The 15,211-nt window shown below is 40.9% G+C and overlaps 1 protein-coding gene across 2 annotated transcripts in view; it reads right to left on the minus strand.

Annotated features, from left to right (window-relative positions):
* The window catches only part of SHANK2 (SH3 and multiple ankyrin repeat domains 2), a 363,557-nt gene that overhangs the window by 231,890 nt on the left and 116,456 nt on the right, over positions 1-15,211 (minus strand). The gene's annotated exons all lie outside the window — the stretch shown is intronic.

A 15,211-nucleotide genomic window follows, 5' to 3' on the forward strand; every position in this document is an offset into this window, starting at 1 on the left:
TGCCAAGTTTGAGTCTCATAAAGTTCATATTCATGCTATGTTGTCAGATTCAATCAGAAAGCCATGGAACAGGAGTGACTGGCAAAACTTTTGACTCGTGATCTTCTGACTTCCTTCTCCCGCTGGCACCCAGACAGGGAGAACTCTGTTCTCTCACAAGTTCAGGCCTAACCTGAAGTCTGTAGCGTTCACAGTCACCTTATCCCCATCTTCCAGGTTAAAAATTGAGGACATAGATTTTTCTCCTGGCAGAACTCTATTACCTTGCTGTAATCCCTAGGTATTCCTCTCTTTCTAATCTAGGCATTTCTACTGCATCTATTACTATTGCATATAGAACATATCACCCGAGGGTAATACACTCACTTCGTCACGTGCCATGCCCCAAAGAGAACATGACTGTATCCGAAGGCTGCCATATACTACTTAATGAAGTAGCCATAACAGAAAACAAAAGCCAGGGCCATAAAAACCTAACACAAAGCAGAGGGCCCACCCCTTCATCAGTGTCACGGGCACGGCGCTGCAGCCATAGGAGCATTTGTACAAGCAGACACTACGCGTTCCAGATCTCCGGTTCTCACTGTAGTGGGTCAGTTAGTTCCAAGTGCAGCTTAGAAGGCAAATTTCCTAATAAAAGGCACCCAGCCATCACTAGATATGACCGCATTTCCTACCCATATCATAAGGTCATAAAGGATCTGACCCTGAACACCCATGCTTGCCACGGTCCCCACTCATGCAACTGCTCTCATTCATTTATTTCAGTGGAACTCAGGGGGTCGCAGGATTTGGTCCAAAGTGCAGGTATTTACATCTGAAAAGTCACAGTACTACAACTAACAAAAGGCAGCCAGGCATTATTCTGAGGACTTTATTGAGCTGTTGTGATTTTCAAAAAATCATATTTCAGTTGGGAGAGACGCCCCGCAAATATCATCCTACATGTCTAAAGTGCCAGTAAGTGCCATTTATAAAGTGCCAGAAATGTCTACGCATTCAATACCCTTCAAAAACACACACAAACCTGAATAAGGATGTCTGTCATAATGTGCAAGTAAATAAATTCACATAAATATGAATATACATAGGAATCAATCTGTCCTGCCTTGAAATACAGCCTTTAATTGAGAGAACACAGCAAAATTTAAGGTTTCAGAGCAAAACCAAAAGCATATTTATAACATAAAATAAAGATGGAACCGCAAGTAATAGAATGGTTTATATAATTTTCACCAGAATCAGTCTATCATTAACTCTGATTCTGAATATTTCAGAATAACATTCTTCATGTTTCTAACGAGCTGAAACTTTCTCTGGTAAATAGCTCAACGGCATCAGACCAACCGAACAAGAGAGCAGTGTGCACAGAGAGAAAGGGCTTTAAATCCATTTCCATAATATTTCATTCGGAGCAAGGCTGAAATACGGGAAGTAGTCTTTGAAAGGCTATAACGCACAGAAGTCCAGCGTTTATGCTAGAAACTGGCAGAAACTCTGTCTGATTTTCAAAATTTTCCAGGTTTTCGTATTTCATATTTTTTTCAAGGTTTCAAAGCAGCAGAGCATGTCACTGAAAGCACCTTGGTGCTTCAGATGTCACGGTGAAAGCCCCGGTTAGTACTAACTTAAAGGAAACTCACAGCACTTATTTTCAAAATTGCGATATACAGAACCTCTAGATTGATGTATATGACATAGATGTGCCATTTGTGCGTTCTTGTATTTTTGATATTCAGAATACGGCTCTAGAAATTGTTTCACTGAAGACAGGCATCTTTCCCAGGTACAATAAAGCAGAATAGCTACAGAAATTATTTCAGTAAAGGAGAAGGCACAGAGAACCCAATGTAGGAATGTTTTGCACGTACAGGTTTGCTACCTGAAGGTCTAATGCTGTTCCCTAAAGTTTTTCTTGGACTTCAGTAAAAATTGGATCTGACCCTCAGATTTTAATTTTTCATGAATTTAAACAGGTAACACCCCCAGCAGGCTGCCGAGCCTTCCAGCCACAGACTGATGAAACTAAATATTGCCAACATTTTGGGGATGTTCACTGTAACTTTCGAGAGGTTGGTGGGATATCTTCTGGCAGGAGTGGGAGGGAGCACGAGGGGGGTACGGGGCTCAGGCACGGCGACAGGATGGACGGAGGGCTGCACGTCGGAGGACCGACGGATTTTAGAAAAGACAGACTGGCACATTCATTCCTACTGAAAAACAGGGAAAGTTTTGGATGTATACACACTCTCCAGGTACCGGATTAAATGAGGTCTTTTTCCCTTACATACCTTAGAAGGATTTTACGTGAGCATTTAGGAGCTAGCTTGTGCTTTGCTATCAATATTCTATTCTTAAGGAGAGAACTACCAGCAAAATCAGCCTTTACTACAGAAAATAAACGGGAAAGGGGACAACTAATTACACCAACTGACGTGTGTCTAACACAAATCTTTTATAGAAAGAGTTAAAAATAAGCATTTCCGTGCCTAAAGTGATTAATATTCCACCCAACTGTTTCTTTTCCCCAGCAATCTGCAAACTGTAAGTGGGTGGATATTTTTTTTAGCTGCTTCTTAGAGGCATTATTTATATTATTTTCACAATAAAAAAACAACTACAACACCAAATGATGAAACGCGAACGTCCACGCTTTAACCCCTGTTGGACACTGGTTTTCCCTAATATTTCACCATGTTCAGAACTAGAAGAATAACTGTTGCAAAACTTGTTTGGGAAAAACACTTGATATAAAATGACATGAAAATGTCTGAACGAATTTCATGCCCCTAAAGTTTAAAATTATCATCCCTAAAAGCATACCTGAAAGTACCATTTAATCCTTCCTCCAGCTCTCAGAATTCTATTCCTGGCATTTCACACATCTGAAGGGGCAATTCAGCACCATTCACTGACAAAATTCACCTAGGAAATTCCTTAGGTGTCTGCAAATGCATTTCTTAGGGAACAAAAACATTTTCATAACTCCTTGACTCTTCAGAGAAAAACCTAAAATGAATAAAGTCACATCCAGCCTTAAAAATCAGTTGCCTAAATGGACTGTCTAACACAAAATAATTTTGAAACAGAAACTACAGGAATTGATTAATTATAGAGTCACTAAGCCAATCATATTAAATGTACACAAGAAAACACCGGTCTGAAACATCAAAGTGTTCTGCTTTATTGCTTACCTTCTTTCTTTGTGAAGGCATTTAACAAAGACTTCATTTTCCCTTTTTACTTTAGCAGCAATCCCCTCATTATATAACCTTTGCTGGGATGAAAGAGGCAAAAAGGAAAAGATAAAAAAAAAAAAATAAAATAAAATAAAATAAAGCTACCCAATTTCTATGTGTTCAGGCTGCCTGCACCCTGACATAAGCAGCAGGTTTCTGGGCACTGTGTAATTGCGAGCATAGCTGGGCATGCAGTACCCAGCGTTCTGGTGACAAAGCCCACCCCACATTCTGTCTGTCAGCTGGGAGCCAACTGTGCATAGACTGGAGCTGCTCAAAAAAAAAAAAAAAATAATCTTGCTATCTTTCACAGCATTAGTCATGTGAACACCGCCGCCACAGCCTTGCAGACGAGAGTTTGGCTGCCACGAGCGCTGCGTTTGTGCAGGAGCCAACGCCGGGCAGAGGGAGGTGCAGGCGGCCTGAGCTCCGAGGGGGCCAAAAATTCCTATTTGCAAAGGGCAGGGGGGAGCGAGGCGTGAAAAGGTGCTTCGCAGCGGCGCTCCGCAGGCTGCGACTGGGGAGAGGAAACCCTGCCGGAGATGCGAGCTGCTGTAGGAGTGCATTTAGCTTTTAAACTTGCACAGCTGACTCGCAGTACACTGAGGCTTTTTGCTTTCCTTCCTTCTTGCTCTTTCCTTCCTTTTTGCTCTTTCTTTCCTTGCTTACTGCAACGCTCCAAAGAGCCAATGTCGGGAAAAGTACAAATCACACCAAGCTTCACACAATGACTATGTTAAGAACACAGACAAAACTGCCACTAAACAGAATATCTTAACGTGGCCTATATTCCAGTCTGAAAAAGGTGAGATACGAGCACAATTATTTTCCACCCCCTTTCCATTGCACTAGAATAAAACAGAATTCCTTTTTGCACAAGGTAAAAATATGAAAATTTGGCCAAGCCATTTTGCTAAATTCCGTGCAGATGCCAGAAAATGAATGATGTAGCCACTGCAGCTTTTAAAGTACTAATTCTGAAAAAAAAATCTATAGATAGCTATGCCAGCCGGTGCAAACATGTTCCCAGAGAAAGAGCAAATAACTGAAACAGGCAGATAGGAAGCGGGGGGCGGTCCTAACAATCACAAAAAATTTAAGCATAACTAACTAAATGTAAGATATAAAGACTCCAAAGAATACAAAATCCACTGTTTAAAAACCAGAGTAGTCTACATTAAAAAACTGCCTTCAAACAGGATAAACTGTATAACGGTTAATAAATATTTATTCCATTTCAGACATCTCTGCTGGTCGCTAACGCATCTATTTTGAAAATTAGGTCTTTTTCTCACTGAGAAAACTGCTTCAAGAAAGACAGAAAATAAATTACTTAAATGGATTTAACCTCTGTATGCATAATGATCTCATATTTAGCATAACACTGAAAAGAATTAGTAAGCATAAATAAATGGGAAAGTTTAAACTTAATTTAACATCCCACTGTTTACATAGTTATTAATTTATAAAGAAAGGAATATTTCTCTAAATTAATATTGGCAAATTTGATTCAATTTATTTTTAAAAGCAACTGTTCTTAGCAGGTGGAAATCTTACCAGAGCGAGTGTCGGACACAGAGTATGTACATCATTAAACAGCTTTATTTGGCAGGAAGAATTTTCTTCTTAACTTTGAAAAGATGCAAAGCTTTCTAAAGAATAACTTTGAACTGTTATGTGCCAACTTATAAATATGTGCATTAATGAGCTCCCCAGAAGAATCAATATCACCTCCAGAACAAGAACTCCAATGCCAGAACAACCGTGCCACCAACTTCAATTATAAGCTTCTGTACGTTCCTTTTTCTAAATCTTAAAATCCCCTGATTATATTTGGAGCTACAAATGATAAAGCAACTATAATTATTAATAATATTTTATATTTCCACAGTGTTTTCTAACTAAACTTAGCCAACAGTACGCGAGGGCTTGTGATTCTGCATAAAAACCTCGGTACCCAGTAGTGCTCCTGTTTCGATAGCCAAACGGAGACTGACAGAGCGAGCTTTATGGTGGTAATTCCCGAAATGCTCAAGAGAGAGACTGAAATCTCTATTTTTGCTTCCTGATGGGGCTGAGATAGTCCTTGGAAGAAGTTAAGCAAGTGCTTGCTGGTGATCCTTGCCTTTAGCAACCGCGTGATAACAGGCGGGCTGTGCCGCTGCAGTGCCTCCTTAGCTCCAGGCGTTGCTGTAACACCCGCGGGCACAGGTTTCCTAGGGAGCACATCTTCACTTTACACAGTGTAGGGCAACATACTTTACTGGCCATACAAAGCGTAGATCGATCCCCATATACTTCAGGAGGAGAATTACCTGTCATGCCCATGGGAAAAGAAGAAAATCACTGCCTCCCTATGCTCGGTTCTGTGCTTTAGTAACCACAACACCAGTCACAGAAAACTACATGCCGGCCACAAGCAATAACTGCCTACAAAGGGACGGGTTCGCAGCGTTGCTCGTGTTTCCCTGCACAGAACATCCCAGGTGTTTTACTGAGAAGGTGACACTGGTGTAGAAACCTGGGAGTCGAACCCTCAAACTGCCCTTTCCTTAACGTGAGTGTCAGTAATGACGGCTAAGTACCTAATCACAGCAGTTCGGCGAGGAAAGGGTTAGCTCAATTGTGCTCATTCATGTCTGTTCATATACAGTGAAATATAAACAGACAGGCAACTGTAGTCAATCAAAATCAATCCCAGGGGGTATTTTTATTAGATTCTTGACAGAGCTGTAGCATTTTTTCATCTAGAGGTTTCTAATCAGTGTTATAAAAACGTAAAAAATATTAAAGTCACTTGAATATATTGAGCTTCATAGAAACTGTGGGAACTCTTTCCGATCTACACCATCCCATAGATCACCTGATGAGTGATCATTTTACTCCATTTAACTGTCTGTCTTTTCCCCAACGCAGGAAATATAATTTCTTCCTACATGGCAGAGCCTACTGCAATAAACGCTATTGTGCATTTGGAAAATATGACAATCAAGGAAGTCAGTGAACTATTTGCAGCTGCAGTTTTTGATCTTTTTTTCTAATTTTTACTAAAAGCTTATTAGAATTTGTTTGTTTTAACTGAAGTCCTAAAATCTGTGGTATTGGGAAGTTAAAAAAGAAAGTACTCCAGCAGCTTCCACCTTTTCACCTGAAAGATTTTCTGCCTCACGATGGTAATCTTGGTATTATTAGCTCAGGACAAAAACCTAATAATTTTACTACAGTAGCACACAACAATAACATAACCCACAAGCCATTAGCATCCATAACCTAAAAATGATGAAAAACCTTACAAACAGAGGTGAGGTTAGCCCTAATTTCCCTGCTTCTTCTGTAAGGGCTCAGGAAAGCATGTGAGAGCTCTGCATGGGGATGGCTCTGGGAAGAAAAAGCCACCTTAAACAGAAATCACAATGTGGGCTCTTAAGTTAATTCTGATTAGCATTTTTTGGGTACATTTTTAACATCGGGCTCCCAAATTTTATAGGTATTTCAGTCCATAGCTCCCATTAGAAATCGATGGAAAACCAGTCACTTCCATACCCTTGAGGATCTATTTTCACACACTTAAATGCCTCTAGAAAAAGCAAAAAATTATCTGACCAAATCTATGTTCTTACTTAATTGTTCCACCAACACATCTCTAAGAGCAAGGGCTTCTCAGATGATGGCAGAACACAGTTATGATTGCCAGGCTCTATTATTTTTCGATTTTGTCCATTTTGGTGTTCTTGCCAGAAAAATCTCTTTGACTTGTATATGCATCTCTGTCTTTGTTAAAAATACAGTCCTTAGCATGTATAAATGCATTTCTCTCCACTATAAAATAGGCTTCCTGTATGCTAAGCCACCAAATGGAGAGTTAGACAAGAAAAGACAGATTCAAATATAGACTGTAAAGTACAAAGAGACTCCTGAAAAAAAGAAAAAAACCCAACCTAGGGGTTGTAGGTTTGGTACAGTTACTTCTAGATGTCTTCCCTATTCCAGAAAGCCACAAGGTGGTTTGGAACACAGGCAGCCATGACAGATTCAAAAGGAATCCACCACAGGGGAACAACTAAAGCTATTTTATAAAGCAAAGGGGTGGGTTTTTTAATTTTATTTTTCTGAAAAAAATCTGGGGATTTTGCTCAGGAAACTGCAGCTAAACCAGCACTGAGAGAGAAGCATCAGAGCCCACTCAAACGGTGCTCGAAGAGCCCAGCCTTAGCTGACCCAGTATCTCTCTTGCTACATCGCTGCTAGCATCTTCCTACCACCCAGCTACTACTGGTATCAGTCAGCTCCTGGTAGTAGCCTTCAGGCAGTCAGTCCAAGTTTGAAGGCTAGAATGAGGGCGGGAGACTGTGTGTAGGAAAGGACAGCAGAGGGATGGCTCAGGAACAGATGGCAAGAGTTATCAATTAGAAAGAAAAACAAAAAATAGCAGTGCAAGTTCCATAGCCATGTGCCAGACATCCCTTCCGTCGCCCGGCGGTTCTCTTACATGGTCTTCCCCAGTTGTGCTCTACATGACAAGGGCCAGTCTCACTCTGCTTTCAGGAGGAACCTAGCGCCTTCACAGAACTTGCTTGAAAAACACCACCAAGGAGCTGGAAGGCCTAGTGAGAGGCAATTCTCTGTGTGGTGGAAGTGGCCACTGCTGGCCTCTCCAATTCTGCAGAAAACACTTAACGTAATTCCTGTTATTAGAAGTATTTTAATAACTAAGCATGTGAAGTGTATGTGTTTGTGGGTACATTTCAAAGGAATTTAAAAGTTGATGAATGTACAGTTCCCACACATAAACGAGCTTAAAATCATGGGAGATGAAAATCAGTCCCTCTTTCTTACTATACCCACATGATTATCAACAAGCCTTGACTAAGATTACAGCGTGACGGCAAGAATAACTTTCCAAGAGCAGCATGCTTCTGCAGAAGGGAGACAAATCACAGAATCCCAGGCTGGAAGGGACCTCAGGGACCATCTAGTCCAACCTTTCTGGGAAGAGCGCAGTCTAGACAAGATGGCCCAGCACCCTGTCCAGCCAAATCTTGAAGGTGCCCAACGTGGCCGAGTCAACCCCTTCCCTGGGGAGATTATTCCAGTGGTGACTGTCCTCACTGTGAAAAATTTTCCTCTCGTGTCCCATCAGAATCTCCCCAAAGAGCAACTTGTGTCCATTCCCCCTTGTCCTCTCCATGGGACTCCTTGTAAAAAGAGAGTCTCCATCTTCTTCGCAGCTACCCCTTAAGTACTGGTACGTGGTGATGAGATCCCCTCTGAGCCTCCTTTTCTCAAGGCTGAACAAACCCAGCTCTCCCAGCCTACCTACATACGGCAGCTTCCCAGTCCTTTGGTCGTCTTGGTGGCCCTTCTCTGGGCCCCTTCCAGCCTGGCCACATCCCTTTTGTACAGCGGGGACCAGAACTGCACACAGCGCTCCAGGTGTGGCCTGACAAGCACTGGGTAGAGCGGGATAATGACTTCTTTCTCTCTGCTGGCGGTGCCCTTTTGCTCACCTTTGGGCTCTCCTTTCAGGTGCTTACACAACACCAAGAAGATACAGAGAATCTTCTATTTAGATCACATTTAAAAATTGCCAAGTATTGCTTAAAACTTGTTGTGTGTCGGAACAAACGCCTGAAATCTCTTTGATAGGTTCAAAGATAATAGGCTTAGAAATTATAATCCAAAAGAGCTTCACTATCCTTTCTTACCCTTTTTAAAAAAAAAAATTACCAGGCTCAATGGGACAATACCTGCAAATACCTGCAGCTCTGACAGCAGTGATACGGATACACAGATCAGAATTTACCTGAAAACTGAAATAAAACCTCCAGCCCCAAGGATGAGAGGCTGCTTTGTAGCCTGCAATTGCGGGAGGAATCTGGGTCAGGGGTGCAGATAGAAGCAGAACAATGGAAGGTTAAAGGTGGGAACATGAAAACCTCCAATTTTGTGTGAAAGGTTGGAAGTGGGGAGGAAACAATGGCCAATAATGAGGGAGATGTCTTGCAAGTAGCAGCTTGAAGAGAGAGAAAAGCAAATGCAAGGAGGGAAAGCTACAATAGCTGAAGGAGAATTTTAAAACATGATTGAAATCTCTCAGCAATGTCAAAGAAAGCACCTTATTTGAATAAAATATGTACGGCTCACTTTCATGCTAACAGGTACACTGCTATAAAGAAAAAGCAACTTATTCAAATAAAAACCTGTATTTTGCTGTAGTTCTGTTTCTGCAGAGTGTTCTCCCTCAGCCAGAGCTGGGGAATGGGAAGGCCAGCTCGGGCAAGGGTCAGTCAGGGTTTTATACTCCCGGCGCACCCACAGCCTCTCATTGCCATTATGCAAGAATGGGTTGAAAGGAACATCAAACCTTTCTCTGAAAAATACAAATGACTACCGTAAATATTTGTATCTATCCAATATACATGTGTGGCCCCAGATAACAAACAGTTTTCTCTGCTGTTTGTGAAGACATGGCAGAGGAAAAAGAAAATATTTTAAAATGTAAATAGCTTTTGTGAATCCTTTCGAAACAGGCAACAGGTGATTTGTACTCAATAAAACACGGAACTACTTGTTTTAATTTATTTGATTAGTTTCTGATGGTGTTTCTTTAAATACGGACGGGGCTGATTTCAAGGTCTGTTTTCATCAGCAAGTAGAACTCATCCAGAATTGTTCATCTTATAGAGCAGCAGACTATTAGTAACCAGCTACTTCGAAGTGTCGTTGAAGCAAGAGATTAACTTGTATCTAGACAGAAAGATCTATTTAGCTCAGACTACCAGCTTGAACTGAAATCATTCAAGTGTGAACCCCTGAAGCTGCATTCTTTTACCTCCAACAATAAGACAGAAAATACAAATCAAATATAATTATATCCCACAACAAATTCTTATGCTCTTTAAACAAGCTGGTGAAAGGCTGGTGCAATTTCCTCCACTAATAATACACTGGGAAATCTAGGTCTGATGCAGCACCACTCGGAAGCACTGAATTACACAACAAATTAATTTCTTTCTTTGCATTATGAATACTTTGAGTTGAGAAAAATATCATTTAACATCAGGGGGCTGTGCAGATCCCAACCCACATAGTTTATGTTAAAAATAAGAAAAAAAAAAAAAAGAAAGAAAGAAAAAAAGCAGTGTCATTCAGAGAGAGGAGAATTTCATGGCTGGTAGCTCCTGCAAGGAAGACTCCTGCTTCTTCTTTTCATGTCTGATGCTGATGGGCCTTGGATGCAGTATACAAATTTGTGGGTTGCAGTCTGATGTTGCAGAGGAGAACAAAGACAAATGAAACTACGCAAGATGCTTAGAAAAACAAATGCACCAAAACATTGGATTGCATGCTGTTTCTGGTTCTGGTGTTGTACAGAAAACAATCTAATTTTGCCTTCGTGTAACTTTCCTCCTACCAAAAGCTCTCAACGAATTCCTTAAATCATTATGTTGTTCCAGGCTTTATTCAGTGATTTGATTTCACTGCTTTAATCTAAGTGTGAACCTCTTTAGTAAATAGTGGGACAAAGCATCTGTGCTTCCAAAAGTGTTGGTGGATCATGTCAGTTTTATTTAGAATAACACCATTTTCATAACTGAAAAGCGTGTATTGCTCTCAATGGTGGTGGTGGTGGGAAACCCAAAACTGGTCTCTCGTAGAAGTTACAAAATATGTAACTAGCCAAAGTGGTCAAATGGTGTGCCATGGGCACGTGGGTTATGCTAGTACAATTTATACAGACACTGTAATTATTGGGAGGGTAGGGTGTGTTGGCTAAGTTTACATGTACTATTTTCGGTGTCAGCCAGTTGGATCCAATTCTCCAGGCTCCTTATTCCCCCAGCACATGAGATATGCAACACATCCGCTCTGCTCTGGCAGCACTTCACAGTCCCTGCGCAGCCGTCGAAACGATAACACAAGGTATGTAAGGATGGAGAAGTGCACCTACTATGAATGCCAGCTTTATAGCCCATCCTCGGCTCAGGTGTTTCTCAAGCGTACAGTTACTCGTGATTTACTGCGGGGCAAATGACGGAAGAAACCAAACCATGGCCCTAAAGTTCATGCATGACTGAGTGAGCCCGAGGCAGGAATTATAACAAAACAGCAAAGAAACAAATCCACAATATCTTCTTTTAGGTCCAGCTCCTCCCTCTAATTCAACTCTAAAATCTTGGTGTCTATCACTGCCGTTTTTCAAGCTCGGTTTCCTTTCTCTTGGCTACAGTTGCCTTTCACTGCCTCCATCACCAGATCTCTAAGGACAATCTGCCTGCCACCCAGAGACGATGGGAAATAAATGGCATGTACGAGTGCATCAGGAGAGAGCATTTCTAGAAGATTACATAAAATTAGAAGTTACATAAAATTAGCAACGAGGCCAAAGGGATAGGGATAGAAGGGGGGGACAAGGAAGGGGTGTATGAGGTAGCTCATCTAGAAGAGCAAGATCTATGGGAGGTTGCATCACATAAATGTCTAACAACAGTGGGAAAAAAATCACCCAATCCTCATACACCAAAGTTTAACTGTCAAGAGACGAGGGAACAACTGAGTGGTTAATGTGACATTGCTGTAACTTTTTAATACCTTGATGCAATTTGAGGATATTTTCACTGAGAAAAAAATACATTATGTTACTGAGGAGGCATAGCTGGGCTTGAACTGACAGCAAAGGAACTACAGAACTGTGTGAGCTTCTCACCCTACTGGTTGGCTTCCCACAGGTGCATGCTATTTGATCATATATTTAAAGATGGCAAAGCACATTATCACTTTCCTCCTTATTTTACAGTAGAGCGGCAAAAGGAGCCCATTTTTATTCTGGCAGAGGTATTAGCAACAAAACCATTAACTAAGTTCCAAGAGAACTAATCTGTTGACCCTGCAGCCTCCCTTAAGCCCATGAATCTGCAAGTAGCGAGAGGAGAATTTAAGGAGAGAAAACTGTTGGGGGCCATGAGTGTGGAAGCCATTAAGACCTCCATATCCCATGGACTTGCATAACAAAGTAGAAACCGAAAAGCATTTACATAACTGTAGATGCAGCTTCTCGAATGTGGAGTTAATGAGAACCATTGTTATTGCACCCCACGACATCCTCTGCAGATCTTTTTTTACCTCCTGACTGGTTTAAGTGATCTTCAAGAATTCCCCATTTGCTCCTGTTCTCATCATCTCAATTCCAAAGCGGACCTTGCGCTGTGGGCACCAAGTCAGTCATACCTGCACTTCTGAGACGACGCACATTTGGGTTACCTGACTAGAGAGTTGCTCACTGCAAATTTCTGACCACCTTCTATGCTACAGATAGTAGACACGTAATGCAACCCTTCAACCCTCAAAATATCTTCTCTTCTAAACAGAGGAGGGCAAGCTCTATCTGAAGGCATGGTATCAAGCACAACCTTTAAAACATAAAACTCAATAATTTAAGCTGATAATTGTCTCACTATCCTTAATTCCATTTAGACATTTAGTTTTAAAAAGAAACTAAAACATTGCTGACTTATTCATTAAAATAACACCATTTTAAATTATATTAGTAGCCTACATTTCTTCATCTCAAAAATAACTGTTAATGAATCATGCTGGTATAAATAAGAAAGGATAAAAAAAGAATGTATCCGCTGTAACAGGGGGTTATCTTTGTACAAATATGTAGGTGTTCGCAGCATTTGTAATGTTCTCAGTGGTTAATCCCATTGAGAAAGGAAGGCTCGCTCGCTGCAGAGTTTTTGGGGAGGATTAAAAATTAAAGTAATATCAGCAATACTATGCCTACCTCTGGTTCCAGACATTATCACTGGCATTTTACAATGTTTGAAAATATTGCGGGAAGACTTCTCCCTGCTCCAGTGGAGCCGGTTTCTTGATCTTGCCCGCAGATTAAGTTGTGAGATGATGCACTGACAGCTGAGTTTAGATTTTCTGTTACAAGGATATGAAAAAGGAATCTCTTGTTTATATAGGTTACTAAGTCACAGCAGATAAATAAGATCAGTTGAAAGGATAAAGAAGGCAGAAGCTTAAAACCCATTACCCAAAAGTAGTCTTACATACATACCATATCAGAAATATTACCATTTATTCTTACGTTTCTGGCAGCAGTGGTAGACATAACTACATGATATTCATTAATTCAGCAGAAAATGCATGGCTGACATCCAAGACATTAGTATGAAAATAGAAGTGTTCTGGATATTATTTGGCAGTCACGCCCCCGGACACCATGAGTACTACAATAAAATTTGACTTCCGTGTTCAAATTTCAAAATAACTCTGTTTTCTTCTGGACAAGAAGTGATGCAAATAAAGCTAGTAGAAAACGGCAATGCATAGCCCTAAAAATAATGGGATCAGAGAAAGGAGAGTAATTCTATAAATAAGGAAATTGCATATGTTGTTCTCTACTAAGTCACGGCATTTCAGGTGCAGATTTCTGATGTTTCAGAATAATGGTGCACTGTGTGTTTAGGGGAGAAATCATTCTCTTACCTGTACACATGGGTAACTACTGTACATGTCCACCAGCACTTTCATTACAGGAAGGATCGTTTGGCGCTAACCAACTCAGATCTAGCCTGCCCTCATCTACAGAAGCACATCAAAACTAAGTTACGATGACTGTACTCATATATTCAAGGGCACAATTTCAGGTATGCAAATTTTAAGTAACAAACAGTATGTCTTTACAAGCAAAAAAAAAAAGTGCATGAAGAATATGCTATATATCAAAAGAAAAAAGTGCGTAACACAGGACAGATAAAACAGGGTAACATAAAATATGCATTTCAGATATCACATTAGGAAGCTTCAGCTGAGAAGCGAATTCAAATTACTTGGAATATTTTTCGTTTACTAACAAAAAAAATGACCTGAAGTGAAGGAAGGATCCAGCCCTCTGCTCTACCAGTGGACACCAGACTCAGTTTCACTAGGAATTTGTGGTGCAGCAATCCTGCGAGCAGCCCCCAGGCAGCTTTGCCTTCTGAGGGACCACCGCTCCTAGACCACATACAGGTGACGACAGTCCCCAGGACACCTCCGTTGCACAGAAATGCAGTCAAAGATTCTTCTCACCCCCCACGCCGTGTTCCCAGCAGAGGTCAGGAAAGCCTGAGACCACTCCCTCAGCTGGCCGATGACTGGTGGAAGGGTGGTGAAACAGAATAAGGATAAACAGAAATTTATGAAGCTGGAAAAAACTTTTACAGAAGCACTGCAAGAGTAATTTTCCTTAAAGTCTTAATGTCTTTTTCCTGGTCTGGAATTCGGTAAGAAGTTTAGAAATGACTCACCCTAAGTCGCCCTGGCTAGGACCATGCTTTCCGTTATGTTGGGAAGCTGCAAGGAACATCAAAGGAAGTATCAGCAGAAAAGAAGGAAGAGAGATAAATGGATAAATGGGACTCACAGGACACATCTGAGGTCAAAAAAACAAAAAAAAAGTATAAATGGAAGTGGAAGGACTGGAAGATAGGAAGAAAACAGTGAAATTCCAATGGTTCCCAGTGAATTTGGGAGATATAATCTGAAAGAGATTTTCAGTGGAGAAAATGAAAATGGATTCCTGCTTTAAGATGCTTAGGAATCACAGTATTCAATGACTCAGGGAAGTGTATGTCATGTAGTATATGAACAAGAAAGCCGGATATGGCTGGACGCTGCACGTTGCATAAAGGAGTAAGGTGATACTAAGCAATTCCTACAGCCTCTTCTCAAATCTCACTCAGTTTCTGCATACCAGACACCAGTTTAATGTAAAGGTTTATGAAACCATATAGCAACCAAAAGCAATACAGTAAATACTGTCAATAATTAAGATGCAGGAGTGACCAGTTAGTGATTTAAATTTATGTAGGAAAGACTACAAGAAGTAGATGCTCTGAGCAAGCTCCTACACCATGCAGAGTCACAGAGTTCTGACAGTGGCTTAACCTGGAAGAGATGCACGTCTTATTCTAGAG

The sequence above is a fragment of the Phalacrocorax aristotelis genome, chromosome 5, assembly GCF_949628215.1.
Source record: "Phalacrocorax aristotelis chromosome 5, bGulAri2.1, whole genome shotgun sequence".
Taxonomy (NCBI): Eukaryota; Metazoa; Chordata; class Aves; order Suliformes; family Phalacrocoracidae; genus Phalacrocorax; species Phalacrocorax aristotelis.